This window comes from Lissotriton helveticus, chromosome 1_1 (genome assembly GCF_964261635.1).
Source record: "Lissotriton helveticus chromosome 1_1, aLisHel1.1, whole genome shotgun sequence".
NCBI lineage: Eukaryota > Metazoa > Chordata > Amphibia > Caudata > Salamandridae > Lissotriton > Lissotriton helveticus.
Window position 1 is genome coordinate 1,945,399,242 of NC_136057.1, and position 19,580 is coordinate 1,945,418,821.

Sequence of the window (19,580 nt, forward strand, 5' to 3'; positions counted from 1 at the left end):
CCCATCTACCCATCTACCCATCTACCCATCTACCCATCTACCCATCTACCCATCTATCCATCTATCCATCTATCCATCTACCCAACTATCTACCTATCTATCTATCTATCTATCTACCCATCTACCCATCTACCCATCTACCCATCTACCCATCTACCCATCTATCCATCTACCCACCTATCTACCTATCTATCCATCTACCTATCTATCCATCTACCTATCTACCTATCTACCTATCTACCTATCTACCTATCTACCTATCTACCCATCTATCCATCTATCCATCTATCCATCTATCCATCTATCCATCTACCCACCTATCTACCTATCTACCCATCTACCCATCTACCCATCTACCCATCTACCCATCTACCCATCTACCCATCTACCCATCTACCCATCTACCCATCTACCCATCTACCCACCTATCTACCTATCTATCTATCTATCTATCTATCTATCTATCTATCTATCTATCTATCTATCTACCCATCTACCCATCTACCCATCTACCCATCTACCCATCTACCCATCTACCCATCTACCCATCTACCCATCTATCCATCTACCCACCTATCTACCTATCTATCCATCTACCTATCTATCCATCTACCTATCTACCTATCTACCTATCTACCTATCTACCTATCTACCTATCTACCCATCTATCCATCTATCCATCTATCCATCTATCCATCTATCCATCTACCCACCTATCTACCTATCTACCCATCTACCCATCTACCCATCTACCCATCTACCCATCTACCCATCTACCCATCTACCCATCTACCCATCTACCCATCTACCCATCTACCCACCTATCTACCTATCTATCTATCTATCTATCTATCTATCTATCTATCTATCTATCTATCTATCTACCCATCTACCCATCTACCCATCTACCCATCTACCCATCTACCCATCTACCCATCTATCTATCTATCTATCTATCTATCTATCTATCTATCTATCTATCTATCTATCTATCTATCTATCTATCTATCTATCTATCTATCTATCTATCTACCTACCTATCTACCTACCTATCTAGCTACCTATATTTATATCTGCAAAAACAAAGTAGAGAATTCTGTGTAGTTCCCAAGTTTAGGTGGAGAGCAACTTGCAACACCAGCGACACACTAAAATCTGCTCACCTGGAATGTCTATTTTTCCAGCAAAGGTATGAGGCATAGGAAGGCCAAATTATGGGGCAAGATATGGCAAATTATGCGGTGTAAAACAGCACATTTTGTGATAGTATTACTTCATTATATTGTCCTTTTTACACTTGCTAATACTATCTGGGGCATTGGTTGCACCTCAATAGTACCAGGTTAACACTCAACTATATTAAACAACAGAAAGATGGCCATTCAAGATTTGCAAAAGAACTTCCAGGGCGCCGAACCAAGTGTCTCTGCGTTTTTAGTAACTTTTGAACCATATGAGGTAGAAACAAATTTGTTTTTGGTAAAATCTGCAGATTATGCAGCGGATGATGTATTACGTGGCAAAGGTCTAATTATAGGAACAAAGCTGTGGCCGCACATTCACAAAATTCCATAGGTCCTGATAATATATATATATACACACACACACACACACACACACACACACACACACAATTATATGAAGAAAGTGTTTTTTCATTGCACTGACAAATATGAAGAAACAATTATTAAAAGTAGTAGAATGAAAACATCTCATTGCCAGTATCCAAGCTAATCTGTAAGCATTGATTACCAGACCTCTGTGTCAAAGCATGATCACAGACACAGTGTTACTCAGAGTACTAATCCTGAGCCGAAACCCAATCGTGAACATAACCAAGCATCAACCCCAAACATACAACTATAGTAATGCTAAACATGTCCCGATCCAAACTTAACCACTAACCGTAACCATAAACTTAAACATAAACCTAGCACAATCAGGCCTGGACTGGCCGTTGCGGGCACCGGGCAATCCCCCGGTGCACCGCAAGGGTGGGGCCGGTTTTGGGCCCTGGGGGCCGTTTTTGTTACACGGCCGTTTTTGCAGCATAGCTGCAAAACCGTCCCTGTAACAAAATCGGCCGAAAACCGGCCCCGGCAAAGAGCTCGGTCGCACCCCCAGGGGGCCAGCCGAGCACTTTGCCAGGGCCGGTTTTGGTTCTCAGTCCGACCCTGAACACAATACTCTAACCCTTGCATCAAAGTATTGAAATCACCAATAACATAAAACATGCTTTCATAGTTTATCATTACTTTTCTTTATTGTACTATTTTAAATGGGCTTCTTCATAACCAAGCCTTCAGTAGCAGCTCCTCCGCTAAAGCGAGGGAGCATCCCCCACTGCTTTCTTGCAGTGTACACAGAGAAAATAAAATGATAACTCGCGTTAGCATTTTATTTCCTCCTACTTCCGCCCACAACTTTGCGTGAAGGGGCAGACGAAGAGTGGTAGCACCCTCCTACAGTGCGCAATGGCTGCTTGGACAGCCCTCTCGGGCTGCCCAAAACAGTATTGCGCACTCCCCAGGTTCTCCATGCAGGCTGCATTACAGCTTACATGGAGAACATACCTAAACCTCCAGTCAGCATCTGAGCGCCGAAACACAGCGCTCAGACCAATACCAACACTGCTAAGGCAGCATTGTGATTGGCTTCCTGTGGCCGAGCGAGGGAAGGACTATGGAGACGAGACGCAGCAAGGAAGCGGCTAAAATGTAAGTTTTTAAAATTGATTTTTATAGCAGCTTTCACTGCTTCCTCTTCCCCTCCCGCATCCTCCCACTACCACCCACATCCTCCCCCCTCCCGCCCCCTACCTCCAATCTGTGCCGGACGCCACTGCACGCCTTCAATTTTTATATGCCCTTATTCTTTAGCTGTTCCACAGGTGAAAATGCCCTGCTAACAATGGTTTTAATGTGTTACAGCGCTCTGGCTGCCTCTGTGCTTATAGAGGAGACATTGCATAAAGGGGTCATCTCTGCTGTCCGAAGAGTTTCTTCGCTCTATATATCTAAGCACCACTGAGTTATGGTCTCCACAGGCCATGGGACAGTGGCTTGGAGATAACAGGGCAGAGTAAGTCAGTGATTTAATCTAGTCACTCCTCTATTAAAATGTTGATGTGGTCCAATGGGAGGAGGGTGGCCTCCCTGCTCAGCTCACGCTTTCACACACCTGTGCTAGACACGCCACATCAGGGTTATCCCACTGTGGACAATCAGGACCGGACCTATACATTTTGACCAATTGCTATTAAAACAGATTGCTACTCACTGCATGCAAATGAAGGTCTTGTACCAGCTTGAAATCTAGCATGTCTTGAACCTTGAAGACTATCCTGCTTTCACAAACTATATACTATGCTAGAGCAGGGCAATCAGGGTTACAAAAAGCAAGCTAACCTTAAAAATGTGGGGAACTAGAGCGGGGCTTGCCGGTCTACCACTATGTCATTTACCCAAAAGGCTGCAGACTAGGGGAGCTGCTTTCAGACCAGGTCAGACTACCTTATTCCAGTCATGCTCCCGTTATAGTCACATCCTCCTGCAATGTGGGGCTGGTTTGAATATAATTGCAAGGCGGGTTTGATTTTCAGTCCGGCTCTGGAGGGAATGATGCAGGACATTAAAGAGCCACCATCTGCAATAAGTGGGGGGGGAGGTTCATGTACACCAGACAACTCCAGTACCATGACCTCAAGTTGGCCATAGCCGATTGTGTGAAGGGAACCGTAAATCAGAGATTTTCTGCTCCACTTAGCATCACACACTGTAGATATAATATACAGGCGATCAGAAGGCATAATCAATCACTCTCAGCTCCTGCAGGGTCCACGTCCTGCCATCCACCATATGCCCAAATTGTCTGACGTGCTCGCCAGCACAAACTTCACCATATGTTCACCTACATAATGGACTTGTGAGTGTGCAACGGGAACACTGCCCCTAAACGATCCACCTTACAGCTACAGGTGGGTTGGAACAAAATGTCATACAGCAAAGTAACTGGGTATGGTGGGAGTGTGAAACCATTTATTCTGGTAGGCATGCATACATACAGGGCTCGAGTCAGTACCACGCGGGTGGACGGAGTCCCCCCACTTATTTTACTGCCAAACAGCTGGACTTCACTCTTTGGCCTCTCTGGGACGAGGAGCATGGCACCTTTCGTGACGTCACTTCCAGTCGTGACGTCACTTCCGGTGACAGCGTCCCCCCACTTCTTTTTTTAGGACTTGTGCCCTGCATATATACCCAAGAGCAGACCGTTACATTGAGTTTATGGAATGCACCTATTAAGCCAGACCGAAAATTGCAAACACCAAACACCACCGTTTTGGCCGCGATTCCCCAGCTCCCAAGGTTAACTACACCTGGCATTGGATGGAGAGGGATGGGGGGGGGGGTGATCGGAGGTGGGGGGAGGGAAGTGGGGCTTTAAAGCGAGAGAGAGCGAAAGAGAGACAGAAGGGTATGTATGGGGAAGGAAGAGTGAAGCCACCTGAGAGGGTGAACAGACGGAGGAGAGAGAGAATTGAGGAATGGAAAAGGACTGAGCGCGGAGATGAAGGCTGTGGGGATGATTTGAGCATTTGTCCCCCCAGGGCTGCTTTTGGTTCTAGCCCGGCCCTGTGGATATGGTCAGTAGATGCATTAAGGAAACCACAAAGGTTAAAAAAATTCACTGCTATAATTTTGTGACACTGCGGTGTACTACCCATGCGCCCTCATGCTCAATGCATAGAATAAACTCATTTATGGAAGCTCTTCCTTGCATTTTATCCTATGCAAAGCTCTGGTTTCTTCTACTATTGAGGGTTGCGTGACTCTGTCGGATCCACTTGAAATCAGTTACACGTGTTACCAGCCCAACTTATGGCTCACGGAAAGCATTATATGGACGTACCTAACAATTTCTCCAGAAATTATAAATCGCGCACCCAGTTGACTCCATTTAGAGCTATTTGTATTTTTCATGAGGATGACATTTTAGTACTAATGGAGTGAGGCTCAGAGGACGGGCTTTCTGTACACAATCGGCAGGCACAGTTGGCTGCCATTAGCAAGAGCCTGATTCTGTGTGTAAATAAATCTCAGAGCCTGAAATGTATTTACACACAGAAAATAATATGCATGCATGTCATTCACAAAGATGAGCTCATCCGCTCCTATGCTGGAGTCAAATCAAATTTTAAACAAGCGTTTGCAATGCAGGTCTCGCATTAGTTAGAGTTAGAGAATTTGGCATTGTTTATATTTAGCTGGATATGTTTGCTGCTTTGTGTACTGTGTGTGTTAGGGAATGGCAGGTTTGTATGTATCTGTGGAGTAAGTATGTGTATTATAGCGTTCCCATGCCATGTTTACATTGCCAGTGAGGCTAACAGTAGGCATATACACAGAGACAAACATACAGAGAGACACATACACCGATACACACATAGACACAAACACACACAAATGCACACAGAGAGACAGACACACACATAGAAACATACAGAGACGCACAGACAGTCACGCACAGAGACTGACATATGTATAGAGACGCACACACAGACAGAGACACACATAGAAACAAAGATGCACACACAGAGAAGAGACGTACTTACAGAGACAAATGCACATATAGAGACGCACACACAGAAAAATACACGCAGATAGAGACATGCACACCGAGACAGAGATGTGCACCGAGAGACAGAAACACGCACATAGAGATGCACACACAGACACAGATACAGAAACGCGCACACAGCAAAAAACATACGCAGACAGAGATATGCACACAAGACAGAGACATGCACACAGAAACACACACACAGAGACAGAGGCGTATACATAAAGAGAGACGCACACACAGAGACAGACACGCACACACAGACTGAGACACACAGAGATACACAGACACACAGATACAGATACACAGACAGCTAGTTTGGTAGCTAAATGGGCTAAGGCATCCGCTACAGGGGCTTGTACTTAACCTTACGTTTACAGTTGTTTTTAACTGTATCCCCACCCCTTACTGGCCTTGCTCCCACAGGTTCGGATATGTTGCCCCTCTGTGTTTAAATACAGTACAAGGCAATAAAATATAGTTAATTGCTGTGGTGTTTATGTTTGGGCGATGTGTTTTGATGTTAATGCACATTTTGCAAAGTGGTTCAAAAAGTGTCTTTCACTTGGGCAGTATCAGCGATACTCCAGATGAAACAGGTACTGGCGCTTTAAAGCCACTGCCGCTTTTATAGCTTCAATGGGACAGATAGTGACATATATTCTGGGGAGTAAGTATCGGGAGATGCAGAGCGCCTACCCGACTTCAATGCAGGGAAAGGGGGCTGGCATTTCTAAGGAGCACAGCAATGTTATTGATAAGGCAAGCACTGCCAGTGGTTGAGCTCACAGGAGGTACATACACTGCAAATTCTCCATTGAAAGCACTGGAGAAAGGGACCGGGAGACAGCAGAAGCCTGCAGGGGCAGAGACTAGAGAGCCCCCTCCCCTGCAGCTGGAACGTCTAGGGAGGTCGGGCGGGCGGGCAGAGGGAGTGAAGCAACATGGTGTCACGTGGCCCGTAAGGAATGCAAACAATGGCATGACTCTTCCAGCTTCTTTCTGTAGAGTAGTGTGGAGCTAAAGTTATAAACAAGGAAACTCAGGGCAAATTGGGTCCAATTGTGGGATCACTCCTCGTGGTGGTATTGGCGGTGGTGGTGGTATTGGTGGTGGTGGTATTGATTGTGGTGTTGGTGGTGGTCTTGGTGGTGGTGGTATTGGTGGTGGTAGTGGTATTGATGGTGGTATTGTTGGTGGTAGAGGTGGTGGTTTTGTTGGTGGTGGTGGTATTGGTGGTGATGGTATTGGTGGTATTGGTAGTGGTGGTGGTGATTTTAGTGGTGGTGGTGGTTGTTGTATTGGTGGTGGTATTGTGATGGTGGTGGTGTTGGTGTGGTATTGGCGATGGTGGTGGTATTGGTGGTGGTTGTATTGGTGACATTGGTGGAGTTGGTGGTATTGATGGTGGTGGTATCGTGTTATTGTTGTTAATAAAACAGGCTTTTGAAAACAATCCGTCAGGTGGCTTTAGTACAGATGACAGGTAACACAGATGTGCTGCTGTCAGCTGCAGCTCATTAGCACAGGATTATGTGCAACCTGGAAATCACATGACTTAATCCGCTTATCATTTCTAAATCAATTTTACTTGGGTGGGTGGGGGGGGGTTGAAACAGGTCAACGTTTGAAGAGTTGGTGCAATCTATCCGATGGATGGAAACATGAATTCTATGCACACTGTAAATGGAAGAATGCACTTCAATATATATACTCCAAGCTTTTGAGACGCTCCGCAGCGTTTGAGGCATGCCAGCCTGATGCGCGCTCCACCCACTTTATTTTAATTTTAAGAGTTTTGTATAGCGCTAGCTTGACCCGTATGTATCAGAGCGCTTTACATACACACAGTAAACAGCAGAAGGACATTACAATTACATATTAGGCCGGCAGTAAGGAAGCAAACCAAAGAAAAGAATACAGCATGGGAAAATAAGTATGTAGTGCAGCGGAGGAGGAGAGAGCGATAAAAAGAAAAAGGTGAGAATGACATAGTCCGGTCACCCACTATCCTTGAATGTCCAGAGGGAGAGGAGACAACTCGGATATGGAAGTCTAGGTAAGTTGATGACACTTGGGGCGAGTACATCTGCCATTTGTTTTGTGCACACTGTCTTTATTGCATAACACAGGAATAAAAAGTTTTACTTCCCAACACTGTATATTCCTATCACACCAGGAGGAGCAAATGCAAACATCTGGGGTAAAGATATACATCAAATTAGTACCTGTAGATAAAAATGGTTATTTATGATACACTTTGCCACAAATGCTGCAAACATTTAGCAGTTCAGATCACGACCATAAGTGAGGAACTGTTTCTCATGCGCCACATGACATTCACCCACCAACTCGTGGCATTTGTTTAAGGCCATGGTGTTTAAGAGGAAGTCACAATGCCTAATGTGCCACGTACAGTACATCAAAGGAGGAGGCCGAACCCATGCAGAGAACGTGTAATGTATTCCGGGCGACCCAGGCAGGAGCAGAAAGCGCCCTGTGAGAAGATGTTTGTGAGTTAGGGTTACACCTACGGCCTGCAAACCGAGCACGCACGGCGGAGCCATCCACTGTGAACTGCTCGACACAAAAATCTTGGCCTAGTAACTACTACTGTGATTTCAAGATTCGAAGTACCGCCAGAAGCGAGTTATCAAGGCCTGAACACACGGTTAACTGACTGGATAAAGCGAGCTGTGTGTTATATGCAAATCTCTGCAGCCTGTGCTCAATGGGGATTTGGGGGCTGGCCGACCAGCGGGAGGCTTGCCCCCCTGGGGGAAATTGGGCGGGAGGGGGGACTAGGACCCGGGCAGCAGTAGCGTGGGCTGGTTGGGCTGCTTTAGGCGGTTGGGCTGGCGTTGGGCTTCTTTTGGGCTGGGGGGCATACAAAACCGGACATTTTGTGTCACTGCCCACCATTTGGTGCGCAGTGACACAGCAGTCGGTCCTTGCAGTGGGGGTCACGAGCCTTTTGGGTCACGAGCTTTTTGTGTTGCGTGCATTGGCGGTGTTTGCGGCTAGATTGCGGTTTACCGGAGGTCCTTTGCTGTTTCCTGCGGAGCGGTGATGGCGGCGTTGCGGGAGCCTCGAGTCTTTGAGGCGCTGTGGTTGTTGGGAGAAGCGGGCCGCATGAACCTGGTGCGGCCCGATCTCCAGGTGAGGCGGCCGCGGCGCGCTGCCAACGGCGCCGCGGCAGCGGTACTAGCGTGTGAGCCTCCGCGGTCTCGACCACGCAAGGCTCCGTGTGGTGGGAGGGGGAGTGGTGCTGCGAGGGGCGGGGGGAAGCGTGCGGGCGAGGCGCCGCTGAAGAAGGCGAGGGGAGTGGCGGGAGGCGGACGGGGGAAGCGTGCGAGGAAGGCCCTGGAATTTGTCAGTGACGAAGGAGAGCGGGGGAGGCGCCGGGAGAGAGTGAGGCTGGGACTTCTGCACGGTTGATGGGAGGGGAGCAGGGGGGTGGGGCGCCTGGGGGCAGCAAGGACAGATCACCTTCGCGTATTGTGGACCTGGGGGCAGGGGGAAGGGGGGTTCTGGAGGCCAGGGGATGACTGTGGAGGGGTGGGGGTAGGGGACACTGGAACAGGTAGAGGGATAGACGGGGTGGACCTGGCAGCCGGTGGGGGAGGGGGCCTCGAGGGGGATGCTGGGTGCCGCAGGAACCTCTGGGGGAGGGCCTCCTTGAAGGGGGGGTGGGGATGCTGGGGGGGTGGGGTCCCCACTGTTGATTGAGGAATCGGACCTGGAGTGGGTTTGGGGGGGGGGGGGGGACACTGATCTGGACTGGGGATCGTCGGCGGCGGAGGAGAGGGAGGGCGTGGTGGGTTCGAGTAGGCCGTCCTCGCCGGGGTGGGCGCAGAGGGGGGGTGGGGGAGGGGGAGGCCGTGGCAGGGGAGCAGGGAGGGCTTGGCCCATGTGGGGGCGGGGTAGTGAGTTTGGGGGGGCTGGGGGTGCTGCGGGGGCGACATGGGGGGGACGCAGTGGGGGTGCGAGGCCGGTTTGGGGGGCTAAGGAGTGGGAGGGACAAGGGGGGCCACAGGGGTGGGACTGGGAGGGGAGGTGGGGGGTTGGGGGCGCGTGGCTCCCGGCGCGGTGCGGAGGGCACTCGGCGGCGTGGGGAAGTGGGGCTCGGCAGGGTTGGAGGGGGGTAGCACATGAGGGGGAGGGTTTTTTTTCACCCCGGCATGCTGGACACCTTTTTGCCTTAGCAGGAGCTGTTGGTGAGGCGCTCGGGTGAGCAGCATGAGTGTCCGCTCCACCGAGAGGATGGGCCGGCTCTGCCTTGTACGGGCGGTCGCGCTCCAGCGAGGGACTTGGAAGGGGAACACAGCGGACGGAGGCGGGGCTTGTCCCCGCCAGCCCCCCCCCCCCAAAGGGTCGGCACGGCCGCCGGAGGTGGGGGATCCTTGATGATGCGAATTTGTATGACTTCAGTACGCGTGCGATGGAACGGCTCGGGGGTGTAATTTGATGCGGGTGTGTAGGGAGAGTGCGGGGTTGAGCCAGCTGGAACCCCTAGGGGGTGGCCGGGAGTCCCAAGAGGTGGGTGAGGGGGAGTCTGAGGAGGAGGGGGAGATCAGGGAGGGGTCAAGTAACCTTGTTGGCAGCGTGTTGCAGGTACGGTCACGGCAGGATGCGCCCAGAGTGACGGCCCTCTCAGCTCCACTGGTTAGGCGGCGGGACCCAGTGCGGACGCCGGCCTTGACGCCAGGTAAGATGGAAGACGGAGTGGGGAGCGGCAAGCGGCGCTGCGTGCATGTGTCAGTGGGGACGGACACTGGGGGTGATGACGGGAGGCGGCTGGTGAAAGGCCGGAACGTGCAGGATGCAGGGGTGGGTCCAGACGGCGTGGCGCCGGGCGATGTCGGGTCGACTGCGAGTGGTGCGGTGGCGACGGCTGACACGACGGCTGCGGCGAATATGGGGAGGGAGAGTGTCGGGGCGAGTGGCGTGGCGGCGGCATCCGGGGCAGAGGGCGGGTCGGGGGGGGAAAGGAGAGATGTGTGGTGCCGGTGCGCAAGTTACCGTACATGGGGTGACCAAGCCGCTTGGGGCGCACCTCTCACTGGCGACGAAGGAGAAGATCTGGAAGGGGGAATACGTTGATATCCTCAAGCTTCTGCATAGGGATTTGACCTCTAAGGAGGGGTCTAAGGAGGAGGAACAGGAGCTGGCGCGGCGGCCGAAAGTGCCCCTGACACTGAATAATTGGTCGGCGGCTTTTCTCATATACGTGAGTGTGTATTGCGAGAAGTTTCCGGAGCGGTCCATAGCACTGTTTAAGTACATGGACGTGGTGAGACGGGCGCAGGTGACGTATGGCGGTTTCTCGTGGTCCCACTATGACGAGGAGTTTCGGGCGCGCATGGCGGCCGACCCGGAGGCGAAATGGGGGGAGCTGGATTCGGATTTATACCAGCAGACGATGGGCGGAGCCAAGTTTGGGCGCACAGTCTATACGGCCAGTGGTTTGCCACTGGTCTTAGCCCCTTTTCCTCCCGCCCCACCCGCTGGGGGGTGGGGCAAGGTGAGTCCTCCGGCCAGGGCTTGGTCGGGGCTTGCTGGGACTTCAACCGGGGGGCGTGCGGCTGGGCGGTTTGCCGTTTCCGGCACGAGTGCTCAAAATGTGGGCGGCGTCACCCAGTGGTGCGCTGCTGGGGACTTGGCGGCCCGCCGGGTGAACAGTCCTCGCAAGGCGGAACACAGGCTGGAGGGGCCCAAGGTGGCGGGCGGGAAAGGTCGAGGGGTGGGCCGGGGCTTTGGGAAAAAGCTTGTACTCCGGTTAGGCTGGAGCGGATGGAGCCTTGGCTGGCGGCATATCCGCGGGCGGACGATGCGGCAGTTTTGCGTCGGGGCTTTCGGGAGGGGTTTCAGCTGGGCTACGAGGGTCCGCGGATTGCGCGCTGGGCGGACAATCTAAAGTCAGTGAATGCGCACAAGGGTATTGTGCGGGAGAAGCTTTTCAAGGAGGTCAGGGAGGGCCGGATGGCGGGCCCCTTCCCGGAGCCGCCGCTGCCTGACTTGATCATCTCTCCCATTGGGGTGGTGCCCAAGAAGGGCTGATCCAGCACCTGTCTTGGCCCGTCGGGGAGTCGGTGAACGACTACATTTCGGCAGACCTGGCATCGGTCTCCTACTCGTCGGTGGATGTGGCGCGGAGGCTTGTGACAGTGGTGGGGCAGGGAGCGCTGATGGCGAAGTGTGACATCAAGTCGGCGTTCCGTTTGCTCCCGGTCCATCCGGCGGACCATCAGCTGCTGGGAATTCAGTTTGACGGTAGCTTTTTTGTGGACAAGGCGCTGCCCATGGGGTGCTCCATCTCGTGCGCGTTGTTCGAGCGGTTTAGTTCCTTCTTGCAGTGGGCTTTTTCCAGGCACACAGGCTCTGAGACGGTGACGCACTACCTGGATGACTTCTTCCTGGTGGGGCGGCCCGGCGCGACGGACTGCCAGTGGCAGCTGGACAGTTTGGCGGAAATGATGGGGGAGTTTGGGGTGCCCCTGGCGCCAGAGAAGACGCACGGTCCCAGTACGGTTTTGTCCTTTCTCGGTATAGAGCTCGACTCAGCGGCCATGGAAGCACGCCTGCCGGAGGACAAGCGGGAGGCAATGTTGGCATTGGTGGATGTCATGCTGGCAAAGAGAAAGATGACGGTGCGGGAGGTGCAGGTGCTCTTGGGTCATCTGAACTTTGCGACGTCGCTTGGGGATGGCGCTGTCCGGTTTGACCCTTCCTCACCACCATGTGCGCCTCTCAGTGGGGATGAAGGAGGATCTGAGCATGTGGCGGTCGTTCCTGGGACACTTCAATGGAGTGCCCATGGCACCAGCGGAGGACTGGGAGTGGGACGTCACACTGTATTCCGATGCGGCGGTGGCTTCGGTCTCTACTGGGACGGAAAGTGGTGCGCGGAGCAATGGCCGGCGCGGGGGGGGCGTAGTATTGCGTTCCTGGAGTTGTTCCCCTTGGTGGTGGCGGTCATGGTATGGTCGGAGAAGCTGGCGCATAGGCGGGTGCTGTTCCGGGTGGACAACATGTCCGTCGTGCTGGTGGTGAACCGGCAGTCGGCGCGGGATCCGCAGGTGCTGAAGCTGATGAGGGTGTTTGTTTTGCGCTGCTTGGAGAATGACATTCTTTTTTGTGCGCGCCACGTCCCCGGGGTGGACAATGACATTGCGGATGCTTTGTCTCGTTCACAGTGGCAGAGATTCCATGGGCTAGCCACGGCGACGGAGAAAGACAAGACGCCGGTCCCGGAGGAGCTGTGGTCGGTAGGCGAGATCGGGTCGTTTAGCTGGTGAAGGCGTCGATAGCAGACTCCACCTGGAAGGCTTATGCGCAGGCCTGGGATGGCTTTCTTCGGTCTGGCGCAGTAAGGCAAGGGGATCGGTGGCAGCACGAGGAGCAGGTGGTGCGGTTCATGCTGCAGCTGATGGATAAGGGGCTGTCGCGGGTGACGATTGCGGGCAAGCTGTCGGCGGTGGCTTTCATGGGGAAGCTTTGGTGGGGGTACCCTCCGTCGGCGGGGGAGTTGGGTGCTCGATTGCTGGAGGGGTGGGCGAGAGAGAGTGGGGCGAGGGTGAGGATGCGTCGGCCTATCACGGTGGCAGTACTGGGGCGGCTCATTGGCGCATTGCCCTCGGTGTGCAGGGATGTGAGCGAGGTAGTTCTGTTTTCCGTCTTGATGTCCTGGCTGTTTTATGGAGCGTTTCGGGTGTCGGAGTTGGTGGGCACGAAAGGGGGGCGGGGGTGCTGTGGGAGGAGGTGGAGATTCGGGCCTGGGAAGTGGCGGTGCGGCTGCGGCGCTCCAAGATGGACCAGCGGGGGGGTGGGGACATGGGTGGTGTTGGGCCCGGGTGGCCACGAGGGGGTTTGTCCCGCGGCGTCGGGGCGACAGTTGGTGGAGCGGCGGGGTGCTGGTGGAGGAGAAGTGTTCGGCCGGCATTCAGGCGGCAGGGTGACGGCGGCTCAGGCGTTATGGGTTCTGCGGCACGCCCTGCGGTTCTTGGGTGAGGACCCGATGGCTTTCGGGACGCATTCCTTCCGGATCGGGGCGGCCACGGAAGCGGCGCGGAAGGGGTGGGGGAAGGATGAGATAAAGCGTCTGGGTAGGTGGAAGTCGGATTGCTACAGGACGTACATTAGGATGCGGGGGGCAGATGGAGGGCTTTGAGCTGTTTTTCGCCTTCTGACATGTGTGTCTTTACAGGTGCTGTGGCAGGGCCGGAGAGAGCATTTTTGGAGATTTACATTGTGGGACACTCATTTGTCAAGCGGGCCGAAAGGGCAGAGTGGGACAGACATCTGAAGCTCAACTTGGATCTGGATGACAGATTGTTTCGGTGTCATTGGCGGGGCAAGGGGGGTATGCATTGGCACGAGTTAATGCCTTTGTTGAACACGGTGGTCAAGGGGGGTGTGTGCCCGGATGTTGTGTTGATACACTTGGGCGAGAATGACCTGGTGCAGTGTAAGGTCCTTGCGCTGGTGAAACAAATGAAGAGGGATCTGTTGGAACTCAGGAGGCAATGGGCAGGCTGTCACGTGATATGGTCCGATTTTATTCCTAGGAGGTGTGGAGGGGAGCTGAGCGCCCAGGGGCGATTGACAGGGCGAGGCGGAAGATTAACAGGGAGATGAAGGATTTCTGTACCAGGGAGGGGGTAGGTAGGATGGTACTCCCAGAGCTCAGATATGGGGCGGTGTACTTCTTCAGGGACGATGGGGTGCACCTGTCTCGTTATGGGATGGAGCTGTACATAGTGCAGTTGAAGGAGGCGCTGGATGTGGCATTGGGGGTGCGCAGGTATCCTAGGGGGCAGGAGTCCTATGGGGGGTCGAAAGTCGCTAGGTGGCTTTCGAGTGGCGCTTTTTCTAGTTAAAAGGGGGGTAGTTGCAGGAAGCATGGGCTGTTTCGGTAGGTGCGGGGAGGTCACTGAGGTCATTCACAGTTGGTGTGTAGGGGGTAGGTTGCAGACGGGATGTTTTGATGTGGTTGCAATGTTGGGGATCCATTTAGGGGTGGCGTTGGGGGGCTGTTAGGTAGTTGCTTATTTAGTGAGCATTAGTTTTGTTCGGCACAGGCCAGGTAGGTTGAGTTGCAGGATGCACCTGATTCCAATAAAGCGGCCTTATCACACTATCCTGGTGTCTGTGGTCAGTGCTTCCCTCCCCCCCTACCGGTGGGCCCCAATGGGGATTTGGGGGGCGGCCAACCAGCGGGAGGCTTGCCCCCCCGGGAGAATTTGGGGCGGTAGGGGGGAGGGGGGACTATGACCCAGGCAGAAGTGACGTGGGCTGGTTGGGCTGCTTTAGGCTGTTGGGCTGGAATTGGGCTTCTTTTGGGCTGGGGGCATACAAAACCATACATTTTGTGTCACTGCCCACCATTTGGTGCGCAGCTGGTCCTTGCAGTGGGGGTCACAAGCCTTTTCCCGCCCACCCTCCCTTTTTGCTGGGTTTTTTACTTCTTCATGGTCCTGGGGGTTGGGGTTTTTTCAGGGGAGTTTTGTTGGATGATGGTGCACAGGTGGAGATAGGGTATAGGGGAGTGCTGTCATGTCACTGGAACAGGTGCTGGTGCTTTGCTTTGTTGGCGCTTTTTCTAGTTAAAAGGGGGGTAGTTGCAGGAGGCCTGGGCTGTTTTGGTAGGTGCGTGGAGGTCACTGAGGTCATTCACAGTTGGTGTGTAGGGGGGTAGGTTGCAGACGGAATGTTTTGATGTGGTTGCAATGTTGGGGATCCATTTAGGGGTGGCGGTGGGGGGCTGTTAGGCAGTTGCTTATTTAGTGAGCATTAGTTTTGTTCGGCACAGGCCAGGTGGGTCGAGTTGCAGGATGCACCTGATTCCAATAAAGCGGCCTTTATCACACTATCCAGGTGTCTGTGGTCAGTGCTTTACCCCCCCTACCGGTGGGCCCCAATTCACGCAACTACCTTTGAGTCCTGTGGTGAACACTGTCACTGATTTATGCAGTGATCTACTGGCCGTGAGTGTGAATCCAGCATTGAAAATTCAGTCTTCCATCCTTCAGAGGTGATTCATTTGAGTACCATTAAATTAGGTAATAGTGACACTGCTTAATTATAGTCATGGACACTGGAATTCATTCACTGAGCACCTGGAACTGCACTGTCCTCAACTATGCTGATGACATGCAGATCATTTTTCCCTTAGATACCCCTGATGCTGTACCCAATTTTCAGGCAGTAATGCTGCATATCCAACAATGGATGATTTCCAACCAGCTTAAATTAAACCCCGAGAAGACGGAACTCATCCTGCCCGGTACAAGTCCTTTACTTAGGGGCCCCCATTTCTGGCCAAATGAGCTTGGCACTCCACCTAGCCCCTCGAATTCGGTAAAAAGCCTGGGTGTCACCATCGACACCGACCTATCCCTTAAAACTCATGTTGGCACCATCATCTCTGCCAGCATGTTCCAGTTACGAAAAATCCATAAAATCTCCCATTTACTCTTCCATGAATCCCTGGTGCAAATCGTCATCTCTCTTGTCCTCTCCCGCCTGGACTTTTCTAACTCCATTTACTGGGGGCTACCTAAGTCCCTTCTCCATCGCCTTCAGCTGGTGCAGAACCAGGCAGCCAGACTTATCTGTAAAACTTCCAAATGGCAATCCGCCAGACCTCTCCTGGCCAAGCTGCACTGGTTGCCCATTGAACAGCGTGCTGCCTTTAAAATAGGCTGCGTTGTATATAAGGCCCGGCAGTCTAAGGGCCTGGCTTTCCTAGAATCCCTCAACTCTCACTGCCCGGCTCGCAACCTCCGTTCTGCCCATCTCCACCTCCTCACCACTCCGATGGTTAAACTAAAAAAACTGGGTGGCCGCAGATTCAGCTACCTGGCACCTAAACTGTGGAACTCTCTCCCATTTGATATTAAAACCTCTGGCACCCTACTAAGCTTCTGATAGAGCCTAAAAACATGGCTCTTCTCAAACCTCATTTAAGCTAGGACCCCCACCCTCAATCTTAATCACAGCGCCAGGAAACCTCCGGTGTCAGTGCGCTTTATAAATACAGCATAAGATAAGATAAGATAAGATAAGAAGATTCCCCCATTCGTTCTACAATTTTTCAAAGAAATAACGGAGCACACAGAGGAATCCAAAGTCATATAAATGTATTCAATAAAGCAGTGAAGCAAGGTTGTAGTTGATTTCTGTGCGATTTATTTCTTCCACAGTGTTGCACATTCTTTATAACAATTTGTGAATACAGACAAGCAGCCAACACGTGTTTCGTCACAGAGACATTTCAAGACTGGAAATGGATACATACATTGTCTTATGCTCATATAATGATGACAATGACACATGAATATAGTTTAGTGACTGTGACATACTGTCACCAAAAAGAATATAGAGAACACCCCTGTTATCCTAAAGGCGTGTATGTGAAAGAGTCCAGCGAGTAGAACGCTGGTCACGTGAAGGTTCACCATGATATTCTTTCCAGCACAATGGGGCATCAACTACAAGGACAAACAAGGTGTTTGAATCTTCACAGGACTATCGTTCTACTCACAGTACTCTTTCAGATCCTGTCTGCATTTGGATATCACAAATTGCTATAAAGAATGTGCTTTATTTCTTTGAACAGAAAGTGTGTGCATTAAGGTGGATCCAGGACATGATTTCAGTACTCTGTGTAGTTCGTGTGTTTAGTTTATGGTAGAGCATGGGGTTGATTGGGTACTAATGGTGGAAGACTATGTGGGGTCAAGGTGCACCACAGGTGGTGATTGGTTTAATGTAGTAAACGTGTGACAGTGATCTGAATGCTTCTATAATCCGCTCTAGTCTATCCAGGTCTTGAGTGGATGCTTCTTGAATGGAGGGCTGTGATGTATAGTGTCTTTTGATGCGGGTGTTGTGTCTGTATGAAGTTGGAGGCATATACGTATGTACGGCAAAGGAGGAGCGGTGGTGGTGGGTGGTGGTTGGTGGGTGGGTTGGTGGAAGGGTTACAGCTGAGCCTAAGAGTTTTCCTGGAGGCTGTGATTGACATACTGACACACCACAGCTCATGCTTTGTACCATACTATCTCCCTTCAGATGATTACACTTCAAGTCATGCTTGTAACCAGGAAGTGCGCTACACTAATAAGAATACCAAGACAGCAGATCAGTAACAGTAAGAAAATGAGTGGGAGGGAGAGTCCTGAAATAACTAAGAAAAAAGTATTTTAAGGCTGCAAATTGACTCAACTGAAAATGTTAGGTAGATACCCAAGATAGGGCTTGAAAGGCTAGCCATTTGAATAAGATTTCCAGGTCACTCCATGCTGGAAGGAAAACTTGACAGCCAGCACAAGTGTGATGTATATCAGGTTGTGTATTCGCCAATGATAAACATTACAGCAAGGAGCAACAGGTGATTTTTGCCACGTTACGATATGCAGCATGCAATTATGTTGGTGTTGACATACCATACATTGGTGCCACGTTTTCCAGGTCCATGCACAACTAGTGGATTCTGGGACTTGTAGCCCTGCTTTTATAATGGGGTCTCAAATGCGAAGGCAACCCCTTAACAAAGCATCTCGTCATGCTTGGCCTAAGGAAACCTGACAAGGATGATCATACAACAGTGAGCTCTGGTGCCCTGAAATGGTGAGCAGTTTTGGAAGACAAAGGTCCTAAGCAAATTAGGCAATGTTACAAAACCAAATATTATATAGAACGCAATGGAAACTATATAATTCTCCTGTCCAGCCGGACCAGGGATTTATTGTCAATGAATAACACAATAAACACGAATGCAACAAATAGTCATCAAGGAAAGGGCACAATCCTGTGCCGTACTGAGAGGCTAGAGATAGATCAAAAGAGAGAAAAAAAAAAGAAAAAAAAGAGAAAAAGATTTCACAGGCAAAAGGAAAACACAGAGCAGCCTGGACACTAGTAATATCAGTGCGAAAAAGTGTTCTCCAGAGTAGAACATACACAATATATACACAGTGGTTTGCATGTGAAATCTTTTTCTCTTTTTTTTTTTCTCTCTTTTGATCTATCTCTAGCCTCTCAGTACGGCACAGGATTGTGCCCTTTCCTTGATGACTATTTGTTGCATTTGTGTTTATTGTGTTATTCATGGACAATAAATCCCTGGTCCGGCTGGACAGGAGAATTATATAGTTTCCATTGCGTTCTACATAATATTTGGTTTTGTAACATTGCCTAATTTGCTTAGGACCTTTGTCTTCCAAAACAGTACATACCCATGGTCCTTTGCTACCTAATGGGTCCCCCTTGTTTTCAAAAAAAAAAAAAAATGAAATGGTGAGCAGCTTGACTGATGTTTACACATGGGTGGATACAGAGCCAGACATACAGCTACCTACGGAAACGGATCTACAGGTGAATCCTGTCAGAATAAACCCAGCTGCACTAACTAGGTTTGTGCAATAGAAAGCTTGCTTGATTTTGGAAAGATGGAAACCTGTCCTGTGCAGCTTGTGTTTTGGTTCGGGTGGGGCCTGGCAGTCCAGGCTGGACAGTTCCCATGAGGAACAGGGTCAAGACTGATTTGCATATGGCAGACACAAACTGGGGTGGCATGGTGGACGAAAAATGAAGGATTGAGATGTGGCCCAAGTGATTGCCAGTGGCTGAGATTAATTCAAGCATTCCATCCATCACCTTCTTGTTTTTTGCAATTGACGCTTGGGACACTTGGCATCCCCTTATCCACAGTCACAGAATGTTGACTCAAGGCAAGGGTTCGAACTTGATTCCAAAATCCTGGGCTCTAGCTGCTAAGTCAGATCACTTACAGGCACCAGGCCCTTCCAGTTTCACATTCATCAATCTCTGCTCCCCAGAAGACAATAACTGCTCTCAGGCATTTAGGAACTAAAAGTCCCAAAGATCCTGGTTTGGAAAGTGGCATGGCCAATTTTTCACAGGTCTTTGGAGCAAGGGGTCATGCAAATGCA

General features: G+C 51.2%; 1 protein-coding gene across 4 annotated transcripts in view; it reads right to left on the minus strand.

Moving 5' to 3' along the window:
- Positions 1-19,580, minus strand: part of NOS1AP (nitric oxide synthase 1 adaptor protein) — a 1,240,081-nt gene that overhangs the window by 805,984 nt on the left and 414,517 nt on the right. The gene's annotated exons all lie outside the window — the stretch shown is intronic.